Here is a 17526-nt window from a genome sequence, read left to right as displayed (position 1 = left end):
ACCAAAAAAAAAAAAAAAAAAAAAATCAGGGGATGGGGGAAGATTGGGTGGGAAATACCGCTCAGTTTTTCTACAATTGGCACAGCAACATAGGCCTGCGGACTTGTCCTTGGGTGCAGACATATTATTCTTCATCACAAACTTCAGATCCCTTTCTTCGTCTATAGTGGGAAACAGAGTCTCGTTTGGCATGAAATGACCTGCTGTGGGCTAGAAAGACATCAATTCTCAGAAAATACACTTCGTTTTGGATGTTCAGTGTTTTGCTCATGGTTTTGCTTTATTCTTTTTGACCTGGAAGACGTAATTGAAATCTAAATGCCTCTTGCCAGAGAGGCTGCCTTTTGAGGGTGTTGTTCTGAGTGTGTGCTTTTAGAAGTGGGAGATGTACTCATCCGCACAGGCTTTTGCTCTTTCCATTCTAGTTTCCCTGTTTCCCCTTCCATCATCTCTTTTCATTCAAGCTCAGCCTTTCCAGATGGCTTCAGTGGAGTCACAAGCACAAAGAAACCCTGCCTTGAAAGGCTCACACAAGAGGGAGGATGGAAAACTCAAGGTTTGGAAACCATAACTGTGCCCTGCACTATGTCTAAAGTGGATCATAATTCTTCTTGTTTCTTATTTATAGGAAGGTCTTTAAAGTGTCCACATTTATCAAATCATGTTTCCTTCAGATATTTTCAACCATTTTCCCGGAAAGTAATTGCTCAACTGATGAATTTCCTCTCTTTTATTCACAACCCTTCTCAGCCACGCCCTCCTCTCTACTTCCAGCTCAATACCCTGCACTCCTGCACTACGTTGTCTGCCAACATCTCTCTCATACACACATTATACTACATTAAAATAACACGTGTGCCTGGCTGTCTCACCCACTGGACTCTGAAGGTGCCATTCAATTCTACTGTATTCACTTTGGTAAAATCTAGCACTTAACCCCATATCTGGCATTTGCTAAGAACTCAAGATTATTTGCTACATCCTCACTATTTGTGTAATGGATTGTGGAAGTAACAATTCTTTCATATGGTCTAATTCAAATTTTAAGAATGGAGTTCAGGCGAAAGGTTAAAACAGTGTGAAGGTATATTACACCAAAGTTAGGAAAGCAGAGACCACGGACCCATCCACCAAGGCAATTGTTCTACAAGCTGCCTCAGTAAAACCTCAGCAGATCTCTCTCTTTCTCTATTCCATCTCTTCTCCTGTTTCCTCTTTACCTCCAAACAAACACTTCTTCAACGTTTTCTTATTCATTTTTAATTTCCAAAACTTTTTGAGCAAAAGACATGATGTTGCTGAGAATTTTACTCTCGTTATATCCCTTGTCACTCAGCCAATGGCTTTCCACAACCTTGGTCCAAATATCAAATCCTTTGCTCTGCCTTCCCCTATCCAAGTTCATGGCAGCAGAGCTACCTGGCACCATAAAGCACTATTCATTTTACTAACGATCTTAGCAGTTCAAGATTTGCAAAGAGCTTTCATATACTATCTCATTTGACCCTCATGTCAACTCTGTAAAATAAGTCTGTGTTTACAAATGGAGACTGAGAAGAAGCCTTAATGTCTATTCAAGATCATGAGCTAGTCAATGGTGGTTAAGACTTAAACCCAAGTCCTCTGCTAACGTACCTATTGTAACCATGCTTCTGATAACAGCCCTCATTCATTCACATCATATTCATGGGTACCTAGCCACAACCGGGGGGTCTCGTTTACTACATAAACTCCACAGTATCACTGAGAAGGGCAAAAATCTGGGCCCCAGGGGTTGGATCCAACAACACACCCAGGGACACGAATCAAATATTCTGAACCAGAGGAAGTTCTCCCTTGCACCCAACTCTGCAAGAGGAGGAAACAGAAGAACCATGGACTGTTTGCCCTTGTGGTGAGAAACTCCATCGTACTCCTGAGTGATCCTTATGTCAAAGAGATGTCTTGATAGGCTCCTCTGGAAGTGGTCTCCATCCTTGCAAGTCAGGATGGCAAACAAGCTTCCCTGTGAGGCACAAGGTTTGTCCAGCTCCTCTCCCCCTGGACTGTGCAGACACACATCCTACCAAAAATACAACTTTCAGATGCCAGCCTCAACAGGCGTGGGTGTGTTTGCTCTGAGCAGATGCCGAACACCCTGTGGCAGAGGGAAGAAAGACTGAGTTGACTGTGCTTGGGGAGCGGCATTTACTGGAATCTAACCTCACTTCTCAAATTGTCCCAAGTTGGCCTGAGCGACCTCGGGGCTGCTTTGCTCTTAACCTGCACTAGAGGAATCTACAATGGCCCCAGCAGAAGATTTAAGTCGATCCACAGCACCCTGGCTTACAGCCCGGACAGGGCCTGCAGGTAGGGGCTCGTAATTTTTTTTTTTAATGTGTGCTTTTAAATTTTTTTTCATTTTAATTATTTTGTATTGAAGTATAGTTGATTTACAATGTTGTGTTAGTTTCAGGTGTATAGCGAAGTGATTCAGTTTTATGTATGTGTGTGTATATGTGTATATATATATATATATATATATTCTTTTTCAGATTATTTTTCCTTATAGGTTATTACACAATATTGAGTATAGTTCCCTGTGCTGTACAGTAGGTCCTGGTTAGTAAATCAATTTTATATATAACAGTGTGTATATGTTAATCTCAAACTCCTAGTTTATCCCTCCCCCACCCCTTCCCCCTTTGGTAACCATAAGTTTGTTTTCTATGTCTGTGGGTCTATTTGGTATATGAGTTCATTTGTAACTATTTTTTAGACTCCTCAGATAAGCGATATCATATGATATTTGTCTTTCTCTGTCTGGCTAACTTCACTTAGTATGATCATCTCTAGGTCCATCCATGTTGCTGCCGATGGCATTATTTCATTCATTTTTATGGCTGAGTAATATTCCATTGTATATTTGTACTACATCTTCTTTATCCGTTCATCTTTTTTTTTAAACATCTTTATTGGTGTATAATTGCTTTACAATGCTGTGTTAGTTTCTGCTTGATAACAAAGTGAATCAGCTATACGTATACATATATCCCCATATCTCCTCCCTCTTGTGTCTCCCTCCCATCCGCCCTATCCCACTCGTCTAGGTGGTCACAAAGCACCGAGCTGATCTCCCTGTGCTGTGCAGCTGTTTCCCACTAGCTATCTATTTTACACTTGGTAGTGTATATATGTCTATGCCACTCTCTCACTTCATCCCAGCTTACCCTTCCCCCTCCCCGTGTCCTCAAGTCCATTCTTTACGTCTGCGTCTTTATTCCTGTCCTGCCCCTAGGTTCTTCAGAACCAATTTTTTTTTCTAGATTCCATATATATGTGTTAGCATATGGTATTTGTTTTTCCCTTTCTGACTTACTTCACTCTGTATGACAGACTCTAAGTCCATCCACCTCACTGCAAATAACTCAATTTCATTTGTTTTTATGGCTGAGTAATATTCCATTGTATATATGTGCCACATCTTCTTTATCCATTCAGCTGTTGATGGACATTTAGGTTGCTTCCATGTCTTGGCTATTGTAAGTAGTGCTGCTATGAACGTAGGGATGCATGTATCTTTTTGAATTAGAATTTTCTTCAGATACATGCCCAGGAGTGGGATCACTGCATCATATGGTAACTCTATTTTTAGCTTTTTAAGGAACCAGGGTGTGGAGAAAAAGGGCCTGTTCTTTGAGTGAGGTTGTGAAAACACCAAATAGAGATTGCAGAGTCACCGGCCGCTCAATTATACAATTTTAAAGCATTTCTGAGCACCTGCTATGAGGCCATCACCAAGAGAGGCAATGAGGAGGGACTGACAAAGCCGGCCATTTTTCTCCCTTCAAATAGGTATAAAAAATATGGAATCCATCATTCATTGAGGGTCTATTATGTCAACAGTCTACTAGGTATTTTGCATGTATCATCTCAGGCAATTCCCCCAGCAACACTTTAAAGCTGAATCTCCTTACCAACATTTCAGAGATGAAAAATCCAAGCTTCCGATGGACAAAGAAATTGGCCCAAGTTAACACAACTGGTAAGTGCAGAGCTCGGATTCAACCCAGACCTGTCTGGCTCAAAAGCACACTGGGTTAGACAGAAGTAATAAGTACTATTTGATGGAGAACATGATAGCATGGTCCATTTGATGGGCTTATAGAACCAAGTACTCTCCTGTCATATAGGCAAAAAGAACCCAGTTCTCACTTCAGGTTCCATGAGGGAAAATATGTACATGGCCAGACAGCTGGTCCTGGACCAACAGGAAATTGAATAACTCACAGCCTTGCTGATGCCTAAACTCGCTGGGGTGAGCGAAAAGAGAGGCCTTCCTCTCCCCAGGACTGAGAGCGACAGGAACTTTGAGGTCATTCTGTGAAAGCCAACTTTCTCTGCATCCTTTTTATATTCCTCACAGTATCTTGCACCAGGCTTTGCAAAACTCAGGTGCGAAATAAATATTCGTAGTAGGAAGAAAGGCATGGGGGAATAGAGAAAGTTAGTTATTTATGGAATGGCAAGCAAAAACGGCAGGAAAAAAACAAAAAAACAGTGTAGGCCCGAAAAGTGGTTCATCACTCTTTCTTTGAGAAATTTCCATCAGCAGCTCTGGTTCTCAGCACATTCTCCTGTACTAACCTGCTTAGAACTTTAGCGACGCCTCATTGTCTGTTAGTATACGCTAACGTATGTTTAGTCAAGTATTTAATAAGTAGTAATTAATTGTCCGCAGAAATGTAATTATGAGTTATCCTTTGATGCAGCTGTCTGCCTGCATCACCCCAGTTCATATATATGGTGATGAGGGAAGGGAGGCTGGTTTTATTCTGCCCCGAATTCCCTCTGCGCCCTCAGGGCAACGCCCCCTCCATAAGAAGGGCTTAATCAACGCTGGCTTAACAAACAAGCTTCTTCCTATGGACACTCTGTAAACCGTCCTGAAGACTGAGTGCCCACTATCCGCTGCTTGCTCTGGACGCTAGAAACAAATCAGCTGAAACCTGACACAGGTATAGATAAGGTTCACCTAGCAGAATCTGGCAGCTCTCCTTTAAGGAGCCCTTGAACCTGATAAGGTAACTGTACAAACGAACGGGCTCGCCACTCTTTACGCATATGCCTCGCTAGAGCCTCCTTGGGAGGGGCCCACGCTGGAGCCGTAGCCTGTTTCCTTTAACTGAGAGTGAAGCCTGGCTTTGAATGCAACAAGAGTTCCTTGAAGCTTGAAGTGTTCAATTTTACTTTGCCATGCCCCCAGTATAATCCACTGAAAGGGCACCATCCTTCAGGCCTTTCAGCGGGGCTGACAGCTGCCCACTGATTAATTGACAGGTTAAAAAGATTGATTCCACATGTCAGAGCTGTAACCCTGCCAGGACAATACAGCTGTCACTTGGGCTGTAAAACAGACGCTTACATTAGCAGTCCTGACGGAGCCACGCACCGACACATGCACCTGCCTTTATGGAGGGCCTAAACGCACAGCCACGCTGAGCTTAATCATCTTGAAAGCAACATTGGAAGATCAAAGAAATGTTTCCATGATGCAGAGAGAGGGAGCGACACTGCCTTGGCATGTTCTGGGTCTGCAGATGGTGCCCACTGGGCATGCCAAGAATGGCGCAGGGGACGAGGTGGGGCTCCAACAGTTGTCTGTGGTTACCGCCTGCACCGCTGAGCCCCAGTCGCCACGATGGGCACTTGCAGGCGGTACCCTCCATTCACAGAGCCCCACCGCGCCACCTCCCTGCACACGGCTGTGCCTCCCCAGGCCGATCACACACACGCAACCACACCACGATCGTGCCAACGCGTGCGTGGAATGCTTACGAACAACTTACTTCAGTGGGTGGGTGCCCCTACACAGCAAAGGATTTGAAAGCTTGAACATCTCAGACTCGGGGAGGGACCCCTGCAGCCTGGAGGCAACTCTTCCCACCAGAAAAATTCTGGGGACACCTAAGACATCTGAACGTACCTGGGCTTTACCACAGCGTTTCAAAGGGTTTTCATTGCCTGGGAGGAAGTTTCAAAAGAGAAACACCTCAGCGTATTTCTTATATATTTAAAATCTAGATAGCCTGAAATTGTCACAAGGGTTGTCAGGTTATACCATCCGTAGGAAGAATTCGTCAGGAGAATGCTGGTGTCTCTGGATTTAAAACACCAAACCAGAGCTTCCATTCTCCCCAGAGCCTGGCCCCATTTCACCTCTTCCCACCTCCCTCCAAATCTACACAGAGATTCCCAGTGTGGGTGAACGGGCTTCCCTCCACGTACTGGGCTGACCTTCAGGTCAGCAGGGAGTAACAGTGGCCCACTGGTAAGGTGAACAGCCTTACCTGGATCTGGTCAGGGTAGCTAATCCAAGGTACTAAAATTTACAAATTTCACATTCTCTAAATATGCCAGCATTTTCCATCCTGGAAACAGCACTTCTGGATAAAGGGAAAGACTCCTGAATAAAGGTTTCAGTGAAAATCCTCTGTGTCCCACAGAGCAGTAGTCCCCTATCTTAGTTCCGTATTACAGTCACCTGGAGGACGTTTTATTTGTTTTAATTGAAATATAGTTGATTTAAAATGTGGTGTTAATTTCTGCTGTACAGCGAAGAGATTCAGTTATACATATATAAATCCTTTTTTGTATTCTTTTCTGTTATGGTTTATCAGAGGGTATTGAAAATATTTCTCTGTGCTACACAGTAGGACCTTGTTGTTTATCCATTCTATATATAAAAGCTTACATCTGCTAATCCCTGCCTCCCACTCCATCCCTCTGGGGAATGTATTAAAAATTCACATACTAGGTCCCACGGTAAGGGCTAGTGAATCAAAACGTCCATATATAGAGTCTGGAAATGTGTATTTTTAATAAGCTTCCTAGTTGATTCTTTGCAGAAGAACACACCTGCTTGCCAGTACATTCTGCAGATAGAATATACAAGGAACACAGTTACCCCCTGCCTCTTTGCATCGGGACAGAGAAGATGAAAAGGAAAGGAGAAAATCTAATTTAATCTTCAAATATAACCAGCCAATAACTAAACTGCAACAGGGAAGTCGGTTTGTAACCAATAGAGAAAACAGTGTCTGTCTTAAATACATGATACCAATTCAAGCCAGGGAATTTCTTACAAGTCACAAAAGAAATTATTTCCATTACTACAAATCCCATCTCAAATGTGTAGCCCCATCCTGTACAGTTACTGTAAGCAGTAACTGTGCCACGTGCGGGTGGAAGAGAGGTAAATCCACTATTTACAGAATGTATACAAGGCAGATGCTACTCAGCTCCGCTGTTGATCTTTGTAAGTGACACATGAGTTATTTGGAAGGTACCATCAGGAGGAGTCGTCATCACTGGCGTTCCTACAAAAGGAGCTGGGGATGCCATTTTCATCCCCAACGAACACTGACTACCGGTTACAGATCTGGTACCATGGGACAATTCAACTGACACCCCCTAAATCCACCCATGCTGGGAGTCCCTATTTTGAAGCCAAACAAAACATGGATAGTTGGATGCATGGGAGAAATGGCCTCATGGAGGAGGAGGTCAAACAGCAGCTCCGGTTTCTCATGATCCCAAGTGCAATAGATGGAATCTCGTGTGGTTTCTTCCCTTGGACTCACGCACCTCAAAGTCATGGAATTATGGGACCTCTAACCTATCACCTGGTACCTGAATATCCTCATAACAAGAGCTGTCCATCTACTGCTCAGAAGTCTTCAGAGTCTGTTACTTGAACAAGGCAGCTTACTCTGTCTGTTCTTAACTTTTTTTTTTTTTTTTGTGGTACACGGGGCTCTCACTGTTGTGGCCTCTCCCGCTGCGGAGCACAGGCTCCGGACGCACAGGCTCAGCAGCCATGGCTCACGGGCCCAGCCACTCCACGGCACGTGGGATCTTCCCGGACCGGGGCACGAACCCGTGTCCCCCTGCATCGGCAGGCGGACTCTCAACCACTGCGCCACCAGGGAAGCCCCTGTTCTTAACTTTTGACTACGGTGTGTCATGACTTTTGGATGTATTATCTGATGTGATTTACATTCCCAGGAATTCCCATCACCCCGGGGACCTATCCCCCCATGTAGACAGCAGCCAAGGCTTTTGTACACCCTAGGCCTCAGGGAAGGGATGACAGAACAGAAGCGTCAAATTATACCTTTAAAGTTTCAAAAGCCAATGTCTAAGCTATGAGACAAAGATTTGAAAGAATGTGAGATTAGTCCAAGCCAAGTTACCCCATCAAAAATGCATACGTACCTACATTTTCTTAAACAGAGGAAACCATGAGTCCCAAAGAAAATGTAGAGGCTGGGAGAGTCCTGAGTGGGAAATCCCACCTGGGCTAATCCTGGGGAGTGATGAGAGACCTTCCAGAAGAGAGTGAGAGCAGAAAGTCATCTGTTCCTACCCCCACCCCAGCTCACTCCATCCCTATGATAGAGCCAAAGGGCCCAGCAAGACCCCTAAAATCTCACCAACTCCCGCCAATAGAAGCGGAAATGTGGAGGTGATGGGCGCAGGCAGATAACCTCACAAAGTGAACCTCCCAGTCCAGAAAGTGGTGGGGTGTTCTCCATCCAGCCACAGTGACAGGAATATGGTGCAGAGAACCAGGAAATACGATGATGCCTCATGGTGGAAACCAGGAAGACATGGTAGAGAGCAGCTCGGACCTAAGGCCAAAGGCCAGATGGGGATGAGGACATCTCAGGAGATGCCAACACGGACAGACGAACCCGGCAAAGCCCCCTCCAGCACCCCTCTAGCCTCTGCTCTCTGTAAGCTCACCACAATTTAGACACTGCCCACGGGTAGGTGGGTATGCAAGGCTTTAAACGGACTGAGATGAAATTTCTCCAGCAATGTGGTATCGTAGTAGAACTCAGTTTTTTTATAGAAAAGTTTTAAAAAATCAATGTCTTGCACATCTACGTTTCCGGATTGAGATTTGGATCTGCTACAACTGTTGGGAAATCTTTTGTCCTTTTGGGATAAAATAGGTCTCCTTTGCTTTCGTGCATTGCTCCTAATTCTCTCCCAACCTCAGAGGCCAGATAGAACAGGCTTCTACAGCAGCGCAGCTCAATGAGTGGTGTAGGGATCGCTACTGGTCCATAAACCGTTTTGTCATCTGGCCTCAATAAGTACAAAACTGAAAGCTAGAGTTTATGAAACCTTATGGCAATTGGACGTTGACACGACGTAAGGCATGTGACCAGTGGATGTGTCTTGCTGAGCACAGTGTAGACCAAGGAGATGTCCTCAAACTTGGGTGATGAGTTAGTTGTGATGGGAGCTTCACACTAGTCATAAACAAGAGGTCTATGTATCCAAGGATTCGAAGTTTAAAAAAGAAAAGGAAAAACTTGTCCTTTACCATGAATAAACTTGGGAATTGAGAAGCACTGTTTTACAGAGCAGTGTTGAAAGGCCCTGAAGGTTGGTGTGGCCACTGTGAGGTTCCACAAAAAAAAGTAACAGCAGAGTTGCCACGTGATCCAGCAATCCCACTCCTGGGTGTACATCTGGACAAAACTATAATTTGAAAGATACATGCACCCTATGTTCACAGCAGGACTATTTACAACAGCCAAGACATGGAAGCAACCTGAATGTCCATCGACAGGTAAATGGATGAAGAAGATGTGGTGTGTGTGTGTGTGTGTGTGTGTGTGTGTATCACATATAGATAGATAGATAGATAGTAGAACATTACTCAGCCATAAAAAAGAAGGAAATAGTGACATTTGCAGCAACATGGATGGACCTAGAGATGATCATACGAAGTGAAGTAAGTCAGACAGTCGGACAAAGAAAGACAAATACCATGTGATATCACTTAGATGTGGAATCTAAAATATGACACAAATGAACTAATTTACGAAACAGAGACGGACTCACAGAAACAGTCTCACAGACATAGAGAACAGACTTGTGGTTGCTGGGAGTTGGGGGGTGGGGGAAGGGTGGAGTGGGATTTTGGGATCAGCAGATACAAACTATTATGTATAGGATGGATAAACAACAAGGACCTACTGTATAGCACAAGGAACTATATTCAATATTCTGTAAAAAACCATAATGGAAAAGAATATGAAAAAGAACGTGTATTTGCATGGATAACTGAATCACTTTGCCGTACAGCTAAAACTAGCACAACATTGTAAATCAACTTTACGTCAATTTAAAAAACGGGCCCTGAAGAGAGGGACTTCGCTCCCCTCTCAACCCAGACCACCCCACCCTTGGATGCTAAACCACCATACTCCCCCCCTCCCCCCAGTTACCTTGCGCATGACAGGTAAGAACCCCTGCCGTCCTGGTCATTCAGGAAATTGGGACGGGAGCCTGCAGCCAGAAGATTCCTGTTTCTTTCAGCTTTTTGCAGCTCCCCAGGCCTGGAGTTCCTCTTTGGAGAGGCTTTAACCCTGGCCGGATGGACCCAGAGAAATGTGATTTGGGTCTAAACAGGCTTTGCTACACGTCTCTTCAAAGCTTTTATGGTGAGATTCATTACAGATATACAGATCAATTATCTTAAAAGCAGCAAGGAGGCCCATCAAATATTTCTAGCTTTAAACAGGTTTATTTCCATCTGCACTTATCTCTGCTATTTAAACTCCATTGCCGGCAGTTAATCTTATGTAATGCAGCATAAGAGGGCTTATTTACTTTCTAATGACATCAATTGGCCATAAATATTAGACATCCAAGGTTCGTTGAAGATGTGGGGACAGTTTTCCATTCTTACTTGACATTTGACTATTTGCAGAGCTTTCTCTTCTGTTTGTTCTTGTGTGACTCACTTATTGGCTGTCATAGGCCCATGTTCGATTTATTTAAATTGAATGAATAAGTACATTAGGCAAGGCTGTCAGGAGGAGAGAGGATGGGAACTTATTGGGATGAGTGATAAGTCAACATGCTGCAGTAAGAGATTTTCAGCAATGCTGCACGAATCAAAATGTTAAATTGAAGTGAGCAGACAGCCCAGGGCAACCAGAGGCAGGCGCGTGGAAAGATCAGGCCCCTCCGCTCTGAGGATGGAGGATCCCTGGGTCTGACATTACTGTGGGCCTCACGAGAGTGGGAGGAAAATTCTTCTGGCAGAGTGAACCCTGAATCTAAAGGTGGTTTGAAACCACTGAGAACCTAAATTAGCTAACATCTGAATAGCGGTGAGCTAATCATACAACTTCACATCATCTATTTAATCCTCATAACAGTCTCTGATTTTTGTCCCCATTTTATAGAGCAGGACCTCTGACATGCCTGAGGCCACAGAGCCCAGGACCCTGCTGCCCCTGGACCTCACTGCCTCGACCCCCTTTCTCTCATCACCCACCTGGGAAGCGGAGCCCCTCTGCTGGCGGTGTTGCCAGCGCAGCTCCAAACCCAGCTCCAAATGCATTTCTTCCCATGAAGTTTTCTCGTCCACACTGATTCACTAACCAGCTAATTTGGCGAATTCACAGAGAGATCGGAGCCCTGTCATTTGAAAGTTGTTGGGTGTTTGTCTAGGGTTGTGCCTCTTCCCCCTCCCCCCTTCCCATTTTTCATTCCAGAATTCCCTGTCCTTTGGAGACCCCAACACCTAGGCAGCTCTATCCTTCAGTAGACCCTCGACCTCAGCAATGACTTAAGATTTTTTTTTTTGTGCGGTACTCGGGCCTCTCACTGTTGTGGCCTCTCCCGTTGCGGAGCACGGGCTCCGGACGCGCAGGCTCAGCGGCCATGGCTCACGGGCCCAGCCGCTCCGCGGCATGTGGGATCCTCCCGGACCGGGGCACGAACCTGTGTCCCCTGCATTGGCAGGCAGACTCTCAACCACTGCATCACCAGGGAAGCCCTTGTTTAAGATGTTTGAATGCAATTCTGTATAAAATTTCTTTCACAAGGATTTGCTGATTCCCCATGAGGGATCCAGGATCGTGTTTTCTAAACTGCCCCATTTTATCCTGGTTATTAGAAAGTACATGACAATATTGGGGAATGTGCCCCAGATGCAGGCCTCTAGATTTCTCTGAATTTCTTTTTAGAAAGGAACAGTGGCAATTTTTGAAATGGATCATGGTAGGGTCTCTCTTGGGGACATCTTATTTCCTTTCAGTTCATTCATTCATCCATTTTTTTTCCTGCATGTGGTGCCTGGGTCCTGTGCTGGGTGTTGGAGAGTCAATGGTGAGGAAAATCGTCCAAGGTCCTCACATTCAGGGAGCCCACAGCCTAGAAGGAGAGACCAGCGTGAACCCGGAGGCCACACTGGTGGCTGGATAATTACAAACCACTCCTGTTCTGTGGAAGCACGTGCCTGAGGGGGTGGGTGGAGAAGGACAGTGTCAGGGCGTGTTTCCTACTTTAGCTGAGAAGCAATGAACTGTATGAAGAGCTGAGCAGTGTTTCATATATGAAAAGAGGGAGAAGGATCCCAGGTAGAAGAAGGGGCATGTGCAAGGGTCCTGAGGTGACACAAACACGGCCCAGGGAACTGGGGACAGTGGTATAAGATGAGGTTTGCCAGTTAAGCAGGGGCTGGACTGCAAAGGGCCTTCTAGGTGGTTCAGTCATTTGGCCTTTATCCTCAGACCAATGGGAAACCTCTGAAGAGTTAAAGCAAGTATGCAGTGTGGTCGTAATCGGATTTTCATTTTGAATAAAAGAAAGTCACCCAGGCTGCCATGTGGAAAATGAACAAAGGGAAGACAGAGGGGACTTGCAAAAGCCAGTTGGGATTGTGGAGCACCTGAGTTGAGAACGATGGTGTCTCGGACTCTGGTCCTGGTGGAAGAGGTGGAGAGTGGTTGATGGATTCCAGGGTTTGTTAGTAGGTAAAGTCGATGGGACTTGGCGATGAGCTGAGTACATGGGGTGAGGCAGAGGGGTGTCTCAGTTGTTATTCAGTGAGGTTCTTCCTCAAGTAGGCACTGGGAAGCTCTCAAGTCCTTCAGTAAATTCTTCAAACAATGTAATTCTACTGCTCTGAATGTAAGTCCCATGAGCGCTGGGGTCTATTATTTTTTCCGTTAATGGAAATATCCAAATATCCAAAAGAGCACCTGGGTCATAGTAGGTGCTCAATAAGTATTTTCAGAATCCTAGCTATTGTATTCTTCTCTGTTCTACACAGATCCCCACAGCGGAAGGAGCTTCCTCAGAGGTGGCTTCAATCTGAAAACACTTTCTGCACGATTGCCTGCCTCAGAATGTTTGTGAAGCTCCAGGGGCCTGGGGAAAAGCCCCCAGGAGGGGGAGGTATACAAACCTTCTTCTGGCTACTTCTCAAGGTAGCTGCTTGGCCCACAATGACCTCCCTTCTCTGGGGAATATTATAGACTCCGAGGCATTGCTGATGGATGAGGGGCCGACATCAAACTCGGGCGGGCTTCATACAATTCTCTCTTCCAAGAATTTTCAATCTGGGGGAGAGAAATAAAAACTGAAAATAGTTGGAACTGAGTCCCCTTTAATAGTAACAATTTAGATAGAAGTCCCTTGAAGTCGTTTTGCAAGTGCCCAAAACTGATGGTTCAAATCTTCTCTCAATCATAAGACACAATATTGATTTCCAATAGATCCAATATTTTGGCTTAAACTAGCAAAGTTTTGTTTTCTTTCTCCTTGAAATCAGGATGGGAAATTTTTAAGCACAAAACCTGTTAGGCGAGCAGCGTCTGGAAGACTTGCTCCTGACTCTCTTTTCTTCCTGATTCCTGTTGTCGATGTGCCTTTGACTTTAGTTGTCTTGCTAAGGTTCTGCTATGTAACTTTATTCCCCAGTAAATGTGGGTTATAGGGGGACTGTTTTGCTATGGCTGGAGGTCTTGAAAAAAGTTTCCAGAGTGGGTGTTGGCAGCTGACTTTGAGAACCACTGAGCTAGGGCTTCGGTTGGTCTGGTTCCTGTTGAGAATGAACGATGAATTGTCCAAATGCTAGATGGCAAGAGATCAGCTGTGACCGCCAAAGCCCTAACCACAGAGCGATAGCTTGAGCCCCAGCGATGCTTTGCTCGGGTCACGTTTGCCTCCTTCTGCCACTTCCCGTGACATCGAAATGCCATCAGCTTATCAATACACCTTTGGTTTCCTCTGTGTGAGACCACCAGTCACACGAGAGCCTTGGTACCAGATGTAGACAAGGAGGCTGGAATTAGCTCCCAGAGCCAGAGCTGACAGCCATCATCGTGCGTGAGGCTTCTTTTAGGAGGAGACACAAGCCAAATATTTATCAGCTAATAATTGCCGGGGCTGGTAGCCTCCCCGCATCAGGAGCGGAGCTGTCATTTTGGAGATGCTGTGCTGATGGCTATACTTCCAGGCTCTGAGCCCAGGGCAGACAGAAGCCAGAGCTCCCAGCTAGGAGTCAGGCAGCCGCCACAGGGAAGTGCCAGCCAACCCATGCAGGAGTCAGAGGCAAGGACCAAGCACCCATATTCCCGAGGTAGAAGAGTGAGGGAGGAGAGTAGAAGAGAAGGGATTATCCTGGACCAATCGGCTCAGAGAACACAGAAAACTACGGGGTCCCCCAAGACCCTTCACAGACGGAGCAAGCCTAGAAAGTTCTTTGTAGACTGCAGAAAGAATACAAAATAGGGTACTAGGAAGCCCTGGCTGGGGAGGGGCTGACCCCTGTGGTAACGTGCTTGCCTGTCCCTTCCCAGCTAACGCCGTATGGAAGGCATTGTGGGAGGCAGAAAGCCCTGCTCCGTGTCCTAATGGAAAGTGGACAGGACCTAGGGTGCAAGGCAGAATCTGGTAAGTCTGCGGACAGGAAGTGTGAAGAGATCTTTGTCTCCTCTGCCCCTTCCCTCCCCATCTCTCCTTCCACCGGACGCTCACATTCCCTTCCCCCGCTCTGCAGATTCTTAGTTTTCACCTTGATGGATGAGTAGCCTGTGACAGTAGCTGGCTGGGAAGTCCAGCAAAGCCAGGAATTCCTCCATCCCTCCCTCAGAGAGGGAGCTGGAGACAGGAAGCAAAGGAATCCACGTGTCTGTGGTGGCCCTCCCCGAACCACCTGGATATGCTGGCGTCTCCCCAAAGGGCTGCCTTCCCAAGAGCGGAGGAAATCCCGAAGCTGTGGCTGCAGGCCGCAAACAAGGCAGGGGATCTGGCTCCCCTCCTTTTGCCACCCGGCTGAGATGCCCACCCGTGGCCTCGGGGCTGCCAAGCCAAAGTGACCCTGAGCTCCCCCAGAGCCCTCCCCATTCCACCTCCTCCCAGCCTAAGAGCCCTGCTGGTGAGGGGCTCGCTCCTTCTCGCCCCTGCAAGGAGCCAGGCCGAGCAAGGACAAGCACCCCAGCAAGGGAAGCTGAGGATCCGAGCCAGTGGAGTGCAGACAATCTTGGGAGACAGATGGCCAGGCGGATGGGCCGGCAGATAGAGGCTTCTGCTCCTTGTCAAGATGACACTCAAAAGTACATCCCCGTCATCGCGGGTTGTCAGTGGCGTGTCAGCGCGAGATGCCGTGTGTGTTTTTGGACACTCTGTGAGTTTGGAAGGCTAAGCTGGTTCCCACTTCCATAGCAACAACAAAATTCCAGCCCCAGACGCAAGTCTCTGAGTTAGTGTCAGACGATGCGGGGAGCGGCAGGCAGAGAGGGTGTCACTCCTAGCAGAGAGCAGCGCTGGAGTGGCGAGGGTGGGCAGGAGGCAGGTTTCTGGATGTCTGTGGGGAGACCGTGTGTGGGCACAGAGTGACAGAAGGCAGGAGCTGATGGCTGAGCGAACGGGAAATGCAATCTGCCGGCTTGAGCAAGCTGGGAGCAGGGGTTTCCTGAGCACTGGCCCATTCCAAGAAACCTAAGGGTCCTCTGAGTTCAGGAGAAAACCCCTGCTGGTTCAGACTTTGTGAAGAGCTATGGAGGAAGAGACATGAAGTTCTTACGGCTACTGGAGTAGAATGGAGAACAAAGGGAAAAATACAGGATGCTCTAAGGACAGTAAGAAGACACAGAATCACAAAATACATATGCCCCTCTTTGACTAAGGCAGCTAAATTTATCCAGACTCTGAAAAGAGGCTTATCTGCATATGAATGGCTGAGCTTTCCTGCATCCTGAGAAAGAGGGGTTAGGGCCGTCGCCCCTTCACAATGTCTTCTCCTGTCCTGCATTCTCTGGTCAATCACTAAGTCACTGAATCTTTGGATTCTAGATCAGACAGCCTGTTCCTAGGCCGAGCCCTGCAGGCTACTAGCAATGTGATCTGACGTCAGTCACTTTCTCTCCCAGGGTTCCAGTTTCCTCCTCTATAAAGTGAAGAGACCCTGAGATGGAAGGGGGACTTGCTACATGAACTTGACCATAGGACTGGTGGCAAGGGACCGTCTTTGGTCAGAGAAAGATCAGTCAGTCCATAGTCCTGTGACCAAAGATGTTCGTGTCCTAATGCCCAGAACCTGTGACTCTATTACTGTGTATGACAAAGGGGCTTTGCAGATGTAATTAACTTAAGGATCTTCAGATGGGGAGATTATCCTGAATTATACGGGTGGGCCCCGTGTAATCACGAGGGTCCTTGAAAGTGAAAAAACGAGGCAGGAAGGCCAGAGTCAGAGAAGATGTGATGATGGAAGCAGAGGTTGGGCTAATGTGATTGCTGGCATCAGGGGTCAAGGAATTCAGACAGCCACCAGACACTGGGAAACGTAGGGAAACAGACCCTCCCCCCAAGGGTCTCCAGAAGTCACCAGCTCCACCAACCCCTTGATTTTAGTCCAGTGAAATGCATTTTGGATTTCTAATCTCTAGAACTGTGAGATGATACAGTTGTGTTGCTTTAAGCCACTAAGTTGTGGTTGTTATAGCAGCAATAAGAAACTCATAGAGTCCTCTCCAACACCACCTGGCCTGCAAGCCTTCCTCTCCTGGACTATCATAAATGCTACACGGGAAGGAAGGGGCAAAATCAAGTGGAGCCCTCTGTGTCCCTCCAGGGCTCCCAGCAATGTGTTTGGCACAGAAGAGTCATTCAATCAGTACTTGTTGGCTTGATTTGATTTGACGTTGAGGGAAGAAAATGGTTTGGTAGCCTGGTGTCGCCAAAGCTTTTGAGCAAATAGGAGAGTGAATCTAGGATGAGCGGTCACCTGGTAGTGAACTTCTACCCGTTTCATGTGTTGACTGTGAAGCAGTGGGAGGCTATTTTCCACCTTGGCATTGACGTGTCATAACATCCAGGAAGCATCCAGGGCCACCTCTGCTCTTCTGACCTTGGCTCTCAAAGGACATCCCAGCAGTGTCTCATGTTAGATGGCGGGGGTAACTCTCCCTGCCGTAGCCCAGCAGGGGATGTTAAGCCAGAGATTTTAGGAACACTCAGATGTTGAGGAATCATAGAATGTTATCCACCCAACATTCTTCCAGCAAACATTTTCTGAGCACAGCCCTAGATTCTGGGGCTAGCAAAATGAATACGACAGTCTCCATGCTCAACGAGATCACAGACTAGCAGAGCACACAGCCATAAGAGCAAATAAATATGAAACAAGATTTTAAATACAAAGATCTTACAGGTGCCCATAGGAAG

The sequence above is a fragment of the Neophocaena asiaeorientalis genome, unplaced genomic scaffold (genome assembly GCF_003031525.2).
Source record: "Neophocaena asiaeorientalis asiaeorientalis breed wild unplaced genomic scaffold, Neophocaena_asiaeorientalis_V1.1 scaffold14, whole genome shotgun sequence".
Taxonomy (NCBI): Eukaryota; Metazoa; Chordata; class Mammalia; order Artiodactyla; family Phocoenidae; genus Neophocaena; species Neophocaena asiaeorientalis.
This window is presented reverse-complemented; position numbering follows the sequence as displayed.